Genomic DNA, 10,373 nt, shown 5'->3' with positions numbered 1-10,373 from the left:
GTATTTGTAGTAGTGACCTTCAAATCTTGGTGTCCTCATGGTCTTGGTTCTATAGTCTTGTGTTGAATGTCCTTATTTTTTACATTTGTGACAAAAGTTTACATTCGTAGGCTTATCATGTTGATGACTATTCTTTCTTCTACACACGTTAGAGGTATGTCCCTTTTTACACAAAAAATGACAAGTAGGTTTAGTGTTCTTACCTTTGTTTATTCTTTCTTCTATAGCCTTGGATGATTCTCCTTGTTCAGTGTTGATGTAGCCAAGTCCTAAAGTATCATTACTAGCCCTTGGTGATTTCAGAAATTGCTCAAAGTATTTGATGGCCTCATTGGGTTTGTTGAAAATTTATGCTATTTCCTTTTCTCTCTTCAATTCATTCTGCAATTGTTCATTCTGCATCTTTAAGGTGGAGATCTCAATGTCCTTCATGTTCAGCTCATGATGACATTCATCATCTAGCTTAAGGTGTATAGCTGCATGTTTGAGATCTTTTCAAATTCAATTGTCTTCTCTTCTAGCCTATTGATGAGATTTCTCTTGTCATCTTCTATCATGGCCTTGTCTTCAACAACTCTTTTCTTTTGTTCAGTCACTTCACAAAGCATTATAGCTTGTGATTCTTGTTCAAGCTTGAGTAATCTAATTTCTTCAGCTTGTGCTCTATTTTTCTCCATTAATTATGCTATTGTTGCATCAAATTCCTTGGAATCTCCATTTGAAAACACTTGTGAGGTTTCAATCTCTTTGTAGTGTATGTCATTTTCAGCTATGACTATCTCCTTCCTTCTTTTCAAGGATTTTCTCAATTCCTCCCTCACTTCCTCTACTTTGTGTAGAGCTAGTTCAACATCAATCACCTAATTCTCAATGATCTTCCCAAGTTTAAAGACTTCCATCTTCTGACCTTTTTCTCCAAGCTGTTAGGCTTCTCCTTGTGAGAACCAGAGCTCTAATACCAATTGTTGGAATGTTCTAAATGGGAAGAGTGCTTCTAAGAGGGTGGGTGAATCAGAAGTACCACTTTTTATCCTTTCAAACTCGTATTAACACATAACTGAAAGTGATGTACATGCATGTAAACATATAAGAAAACATGAAAATGAAAGCAAGCATCAACACATAACACAAAAATTTGGTAACTTAGAAACCCTCCAAGAATAAGAAGGTAAAATTGGTTTGCCCTATGAAAGGCCTACCTTATTAAAGGCTTTACACTGTGTTGATAGTGACCTGGTTAAAGGATTTACAAACACTTACATGAAGTGTCACCCTATTAAAGGATTTACAATAGGTTGTTAAACCCACCTAATACATAGGATTTTCATGACCTTCTCCAAAGGTTTTCCTACCTAGCTATTAAGCTAACCTATCAACATAGGATTTCAACCTCTAATAAAATTGTGAGAGTGTATTAGAACATTTGACCTAATTGTGTGCAATCTTAAATTGCTAGGTACATGTACTAAATCTGCTCTTCTTGTTCTGATCCTTACTTGATCTGATCATTGTATGTGTTCCTTATCCCTTGTACTATTCTAATCAACTAGATATGAAATTGCTACTGTGTTCCTCTAATTCTTTTCCTCTTCACACTAAAATTGGCTATAATCTCCCCTTAACACTATTCTCTTAAACACATGCAATGGGTTCTTGACCTCCTTATAAAGCATACAAAGACTTAGGGTTAGATATGAATCTATGATCCATATTGAATCTCAAATTCCTACTCATACCTTAGATTTTTCTCATTGGTTGCATGCAAATTTCATAGGGAATGTAAATGATTCATCCTTATCCTTTTTCTCCTTTGAAATCTCTCTAAGTCAGCTCCAAAAATGGTTTACATCTTAGTTTGTGAAAGCACAAACTCTTATGTTGATCCTGAGTTACTCGACACTCATTACATTACTAATGCTTGGCATGAACTAATTCCTAGATTGCTCAGCATCCATTACTTTCCTAGTTTTCTCAACACCCATTAGAACCTATATTGCTTGGCACATGCATCTTTTGTATTGCTCAACACCTGAATATTTCCTGGATCACTCGGCACATGAACATTTCCTGGATCACTCAGCACATACTACATTCTAACTTGCTTGACACCAACTGTGGCTTGACACCTATTGAAATTCTAGCTTGGCATACATTGTGTACTTGACATATATAGTGAAAATGGTTAAGTGTGTTGACACTCAATTCTCAAGACTATTCTTTTGACCAACACAAACAAGTGTTGGCCAACAATTTAACTCTTCATACAATAAAGTAAAAAATGATATGGTTTTAAAGTTTTTCTTCATGAAAACCTATGATTTCTTTAATGTGAAAATTGAATAAATGATCAGTGCCCTATCCATTGGCATTCAGAGTGTACCCAACAATTGTGACCTAATCAATTGCCTTACAATTAATTTTATTAGCAATTTACCTTAAAACCCATTCTTACAAATATCTTTCTTATATGAGTAGAAATCTTGTCAACTTAATGAAGCATTTACTTAATCCCTTTAATCAAAGGTAACAATAAACTGGCATACAACCTATCCTAGTTGCATTAAATTGTATAAACATTACACGTACAATCTAAATATAACTACCACATAACAATGGAGATATAATTCAAAGAAAATATATATGGTAGAACATTCCCTATTATATTAAATTTTCTTGAAATTTATACACTACTAATGTAAACTCATATCGATTCAAGACGAGACAATTTTATCCTTCAATGTCAATTTATTCTCAGATTTGTAGAGAAAAAATACATCACAAAGTTAATACTAAGACCTATTGGACCGAATGCAAGACTAGCATAAACTAAAAATTAAATAAACTTTGGACCCTTTCTCTAGACTTGGGATCTCATTTATATAGTATGAGATGCAATACTATTTAGGCCTAGATAAAAATAGATAGTTGTGATTTAAGACAAAAGGATCTTTTTAAAAAAAAGAAGTAATTATCACCAACAAAATATCTTTTATCAATGATCTTCTTGGGGTGGGACTGCCTTTGTTGTAGCCTTTTTTTGTTGTTTCTCTGACAACTTGCTTTGCATATGAGGTGCCAGATTCTAATATCTAGAAATTTAATAATCATCATGAAATGACAAGCCAACAATTACAATTGATCTTTATGCTACCAAATCCTTAGTTTGACTAACTTCCTCTATTTCTACAACTGATTGATCTTGTTTTCTTTCTTCTAGTGCATCTATTATTTGTAACTCATCTAGGTCCACTAATTTACCCAATTTCTTTAGTTGTCAATTGATTTGATTGGGCAAGATCTACCATCCATTTTTTGAAAAGTGAGTCATCTGGCCAATTAAAATTCAATATCTCCTGTTGCTTCTTCAAAAGATCCTCTCCCAATTTCTTAATTTCATCAAACTCATTTTTGAAAGAATCAAAGAATATCTGAACTTCAACAACTTCTTTGGATGTTTTGGAAAACCATATGTGTCCCTTTTCATCGATGACATTATTCGATCTAATGCACATTAATTCATCTAGCTCTTTGGCCTATTCTTCTTTATCTTTCAATTTATCTATGACCTTGAGTGTATGAGGGAAAAGCTCAAAACTCTTATCAAGATCATTTGAAAAATAATTAATAATCATCCTCTACAACATAATTCTATTATTATCAAAATTAGATAGTCCATTTTTCATATCAGAAGTTTTCTCTACCTATTCATAATAGAAATTGATAACTAAATAGCATAAAATTGTAATGTCACTATCCCTACTATTCCACTTTTTCACAATTGCTTCAAGGTGTCCTCATCACCTTTTAAAGTTCATTCCATATATCCATTAGTTTTGATAACTTATCATAAAATATAGTCCATTGTATCTTGTCTACTAGATACATAATGGAGTCTCTTAATTTATTTTCATATTGAAGACCCAGTTCCACATGCAATGACCATATTTTAATCCTTTCTTCTTCAATCTCTTCAATAATATACACCTGAAATCCCTATGGGGTAGCTGGTATTTCTATAAGGGGAGTTGTATTGAAAGGTGAAATTGGAGGATGAGGAGGATAAGTAATCTTTGGTTGACTAGATTCTTCTCCTATTTCTCTCTTCCCCAGTTGTTTCTCCATTTGAGAAAATTGTTCCTTCTAGTTAGTGTATTATGTTCCCTATTTCTTCATAGGCCTCTAGCACCTTTTCAAATATGGAATTTAATTCTAGGAAGTTATTTTTGTCCTTGGCAACAACTACCGCTCCAAAATATGCCATTTCTTTGGTCATCCTAGAAACTTTATCACTGTCCACCTCATCTACCCTATAAACTATAAGGATTCCTGTATGTCTAGCATCTAAGACCTCCTACATCTTGGTGTTGTCTCTTTTTTGAATAAAACATATTACTAGGGTTTGATGGTCATTACTGTATTTCAACCCCTTATGGGCTTGTAAGACTTCTTCCTCAATTTTGAACTGGGTGTCTTTGCCTTTCCTCACAGTGTAAAAAATCATAGCATTTGCAATATCCCATTCAGGTAATATCAAAACTCCTAAATCCTTTAGTAGTTATCTTCTCCCTTTGAGAGTTATCTACGTGAGTTTCTCAATAAGACTGTGTGCTAGAAAATGTGACCTGCAAGAAGCATGGGTTAACAAACAAACACTAGTTTAAAATTTTTAAAATGCATCAAACATTCATCAAAATCCAAAGAATAAATATCAACTAATGCTTTCTTGGGTTTTGCAACCCTAAGCAACCAACAAATCCCACCTTCCAGCCACCTCTACAGCTCAAAAAAGGCACCCATGAGGCACCTTGTTGGTGGGTTAAGATGGGGGTATGTTTGGTGTGCTCTCCCAAACACAACAATAAATGAATCTCTTGAGTGTGTGGGTGCAAGTGTGAATGCAAATGTGAATGAAAATGCACTAAGATCCTAAACTATGTGGAATGAAGAACACTTCAAAAAATGGCTATGGAGAAAGCCATTCTTGAAAGCATTCAAGAGTGAAGATGATATGCAATAAAGGAAACTAACTAATAATGTAAGCTACGGAATGGAAATGTAAATGCATGAAGAAAATTAAATGAACAATGTAAGATGCAAACTAAATCAGCTACCAAATGATTAGCATGAACCTACAAAATCACTATGAGAACTCTACCAATGCAAGCTCAAACTACCATGAAAGCTCAAACTATGAATGTAAACTCAAATCTCAAACCAACATGATAACAATGCAATAAAAATGAGATGCAAATGCTTGAGACAAGCCCTCTATTTATAGGCTTGAGGGAGGGCTTGGTGAGGTGGCATCCAAGTAGGTGCCACATAAGGTGACATGCAAGCCATGCAAATGGTCAAGAATTCAAAGTTTTCTCACACATGTGTGAGAAAACTTGAGAAGAAGAGTGAGAGACAAGAGTGTGTAAGCATGCCATCTTACACATGTGTGAGCACACTCTTAGGGTAATGAGGGAGATTAGGGAGATGATTCGGAATGATTAAGTGGGATTAGAGAAGAAAGAGGCTTATAGGCTAGGCTCTAGGTTAGGCTTAAGACTAAATTAAATAAAATTTAATTTAATCATGGGTTTAGAAAAATTAATAGGATGTGAGAAATTTAAATAAATAAAATTTATTTAAAAAGGGGGGAAAGATGGAGGATCATGTGTTAAATTAATTCAACACATTAGAGCTAGGAGTATTTAAATTAAATTTAAATACTTAGGAGAATGAACTTATTTAATTAATTAATATAATTAAATAAATAGAAGAATGTGAGCAATGTAATTAATTAATCAATAATTAATTACAATGTCACAGGCAATATTAATAAATTAATATAGTCTTTAGGGACGATTTTAAGCGTTTACATTTTGCCCCTCTTTGATGTGATGTTGGAACAAAATCATATCAAAGAAAAGAAAATATAAGTTTCCCCAGAGAAGGAAGGAGTCCTATGGCGATGACAAAGGAGGAGGGTGCCCCCTTGCAAAAATTGCGCAAAAAAAAAAAAGAATTGGCAATTTTTGCGAAAAAGGTCTTAAGAAAGAAGGAAAAGAAGAAAAACGGGAATAAATGACAACATTTGCATGACTTGCAAGTAAATAAAGGACAGATACAGCTCAGGGAAGAGTAGGGCTCAAACAGGGTTTGCAGGGGGCCTATATAAGCCTTTGAAGGGCCCAAAGAAGGTCATTGTCACACCGTGAGCAGAGCATATAGAGAAAATATGGACCCCATTGATCGATTGCAGCTTGGTGAGTGCATGCGGAAGTACCAGTGAGCAGCCGAGATGGGCCCACCAGTAAGTTATTTGATCCTTTTTGTGTTTTGGTAGGCTAGGCTAGACTAAGCGCATTTATTAGGCCATAAATACGCTAAAAAAAAGAGGTCTGGGTGGAGATGATAGTCTCTACCCTATCGTCTGTGCAGACAACAAAGCGGCAACCTCGGCATCCACAGAGATGACAAGATACATCCTATCGTCTGCACAAACACCAAAAGGGGGAAAAAGGTCACGGAGACAACAGGATTCAACCTATCGTCTGTGTAGATGAAAAAGGGCAGTGGAGATGATGAAAAATACATTGTCATCTCCGCTGACAATAGAATGTTGTCATCTGGGGCAAATTGGCATCTGTGCAGATCAGTAGCTCCATAGATCAACGTCTATGTAGATCAACATTTTCACTAATCAACATCTACAGATATCAATGTCTACGCTGAAAAATGGCCACACAAATTAGGGTAGAATAGGGGGAGGCAAGGGAAGATGCCCCACTATAGGATAATCACAGGCTAGCAAAACTGATGCTCTGCATGTCTATGCTGCAGGATGACACGGTGGTGTTTAGGTCAAGGGAGCACTATCCTCTGACCATGATGATACAGGAGAGGTTAATAGACATAGATTAGGGGCACATGTGGCTATGCACGCTAGAGCACATTCACAAGTGGTTGGATCTGAGGGGCCATTCAGCGTAGCTATTGGCTCTCATAGAGCGATGACACATGCCTACTAGGAGTTTCCATCTACTGATGGAGGAGACTACAGTCACACTCCTGGATGTGTGGCAAATCCTGCAAGTACTGATCAGAGGTGCCTACCTAGAGTATGTACTAGAGGGTTCAGATCCATTCCTGAGGGAGTGCTTTGGCAGACGATGATAGAGATTACCCATCCAATGATCGTGGTTGTCGTAGAGGGGTGCACTAGAGCAGAGGCTACTAAGGCTGGAAGTATACCTAGCCTCATTGATATGGCAGATGCTGCCAGATCAAACGAGACACGAGTGGCTGATCGGGTGGGCGTGAGTGTTGAGCACTCTACTACAGGAGGAGGGAGCAATCTACTGCTGGTGGTAGACTATCCTGGTCGAGTTATATCATGATTTGCACATGTGTGCATATCAGACCCGAAACACTGTGGGACCAGGACTGACGCTACTAATGGTCTGGTCATGGAAGCACATTGGAGTCACATAGTCGATCACTCAGTGAGAGACCAAGTAGCCTGGGGAGCTATATGCCTGCAAATACTAGCCTCATATCTAGTATACATCGATGGAGTCTGTGGGTTTCTGGCATCGATGTATAGATGAGATCATTATGTTCGAGTGGACTCCCTATGACAGGGTAGAGTGATGGGGGCAAACACTAGCAACAGGTGGTGAGGATGACATAGAGGATCAAACATACCTCCCGTATACACAGACTAACTATTGGATCATTGGCCGATCTATACGTGTGATTATGCGCTATATGCCTTCTCGAGTGCGACGGTAGTTTGGCAGGGTACAGGATATAGTACCAGATAGATTCTTATATCCTATGGTGTCGTGAGAGTATGGCCGGATATGGGGACACGAGACCACTTTATGATTAGCCTGAGCATCTTGGATGGGGATGGCAGTAGTTCCATGGGTGCATGGCCAAGACAGGGGAGATGCATGTATGATACCAGCGTACACAGAGTGGTGGGTAGCCCACCAGCGGGTTAGGCTTATAGTGCCAGGGGCACCTCCACCAATAGAGCAAGTACAGGGGGAGGGAGATGGAGTGGGGGATGGTGGATAGGCAGCTATGATGCCACCACCAGTACAAGGGGTCACAGGAGGGACCGCATGGGCACAAAGTCTGAGCGAGGAGAGGGCTAGGGCTGACACTAGCATAGGGGCCACCACAAAGAGCACCCCAAGCATAGGCACAGGCACAGCCCCAACATGACTGTAAGCACCTCCGCAGGCACCACCACAAGCACAGCCATAGGGATCGGTATAGGGAGAGGACCCAAACATGGTCAGGGCCAAGAGGGATATCTTGCGGATAGAGGTAGCTCAACTACATGGGGTAGCACAGGTGCAACAGGCACGAGTAGACAGCTTAGACTAGGCCATGGGGGACATATAGGTAGAGTTGCAGGTGCAAAGGGCCAGAGAGGATAGTGCATAAGAGGCCTTAGTGTCCCTACAAGCATAGGTGGATGCAGGGGAGTTTGTAGCGGTGGGTACCCATATAGGGGCGGGGGATCGAGCAGAGGCAGAGAGGCTCCAAGTGGAGGTAGCCACTCTATAGGCCAAGCAGGCCACCCATTAGGTACAGCTGGATGGATACCGCAGGCAACGAGACATAGCCATACAGATGGTATAGCCTGGGGCATCCATCTCAGTGATACAGGAGGCCCTCAGAGATAGCTGAGTAGAGACATGGGCCATACAAGAGGCAACCTATTATAGGTCACTTTATAGGGAGGCCATGCCTGCTGACCAACAACAGCCAAATTTTGAGAGGGGAGCCAGCGACGTGATTTCATATAGTGATTAATTTTTTGACAGATATGTGCAGATGCAGTGATTTTTTATGATGCATTTGTACTACATGATTCTACATGATGTGTATATGGACTGTAAAGACATTATTTTTTGAGATATATACATGACATGATTTGATGATTCTATATGTGTATGAATGTATATGATGCATATATGAATTTATGATGTGGATACTAACATTTGTGATGCAGGATGTGATGCTATGTGATATTTCCTATGATGTATGCATGTATATATATATATATATATATATATATATATATATATATATATATATATATATATATATATATATATATATATATATATATATATATATATGATGTCTAACATATGTGTGATGCAGATTTATGAGATGTATGCATGGATGCACCATATATATGTGAGATGATGTATATGCCCCTAGATGTGATGACTAAAGTGTATGCAATTAATGAACTAATGCAATCTAGTAAAATGAACTAAAAATGTCTAAGGAACACTAAATGAGGTGAATCAAATGAACACTAATGTAATGGAAAATGAATGAATGCAATAATGAGAAGTTAATGCAACTTAATGAAAATGAACTAATAAATGAATATCTATCATACTTGTCACTCATAGAAACCTAGTAGCCTAGCATAGGAGGGAGGAAATAAATAGGACCTTGTCTCAAGCACGACTCGAATGAAACCCTAGACTAAATGCATCCTAACTACATGATATCAAGAGATTCCATTGTGTTCATATGGAGAGCACACCTTAAGTTGATTTTGCAAAATGAGTTTATGCATTATATGCTATAGAAGCATAAATGACATGACTCTTTTGCGTGGACTAGACATACAAAACCATAGAGACTTTAGGACAATAGGTGTAGTTTGCATAGTCATGAGGGATCAAATGTCATATACACAATAGAGAGGTTTGGGCACACCCAAATTCTTTTAGGGATCTTTGGTGGGACGTGTGCTAACCTGTTGCCCCCATTACACGATGCATTAATATAACTTGAAACTAACACACATGCCATAAAGCCTCAAAAATAGATCCTACCACAAAAACATGTGTAGTTAATGTCAGCCATTCCGGTACGACCAAAATATGGAAGATCAAGATGCACCATAAAAGGCTATCACTAACACACAAAGAAAATCAACCAAAAAGAGACCTTATGACAAAGTAGTCATTCAGTCCACAGTTCCTGCCAAGAACCTTAGGTCTAGAAGTGAATGTCAAAATGTCGACTATAGGAAGGATTCATCCTATGAAAGTGTGTCAAGTTTAAATGTCAAATGATCATAAAATTCTGCATTTTCGGCAAGGGCTATGAAGTGAACAAGTTTCTTGAAGCATTAAGTCTCAAATGGTGATTTTGTGTAAGTCCAAGGGTGGTCACTGTTGTGAAAAAGCTCAGCATAATGGGAATGACAATCACTCGACAAAAAATGTCTCGCGGACTAGAGGTCTTTCAAAAGATGGAAGTGAAATGAAGCCTCGTGGACAAGAGGTCTTTTATTGGATGCATGAAATGCAAAAGGCTAGATAAGGCTTTGCACAAGG

This window comes from Cupressus sempervirens, chromosome 11 (assembly GCF_028749045.1).
Source record: "Cupressus sempervirens isolate cs-2001-9-10 chromosome 11, ASM2874904v1, whole genome shotgun sequence".
NCBI classification, from domain to species: domain Eukaryota; kingdom Viridiplantae; phylum Streptophyta; class Pinopsida; order Cupressales; family Cupressaceae; genus Cupressus; species Cupressus sempervirens.
The sequence above is the reverse complement of the archived record's forward strand: the minus strand, read 5'-3'. Positions refer to the sequence as shown.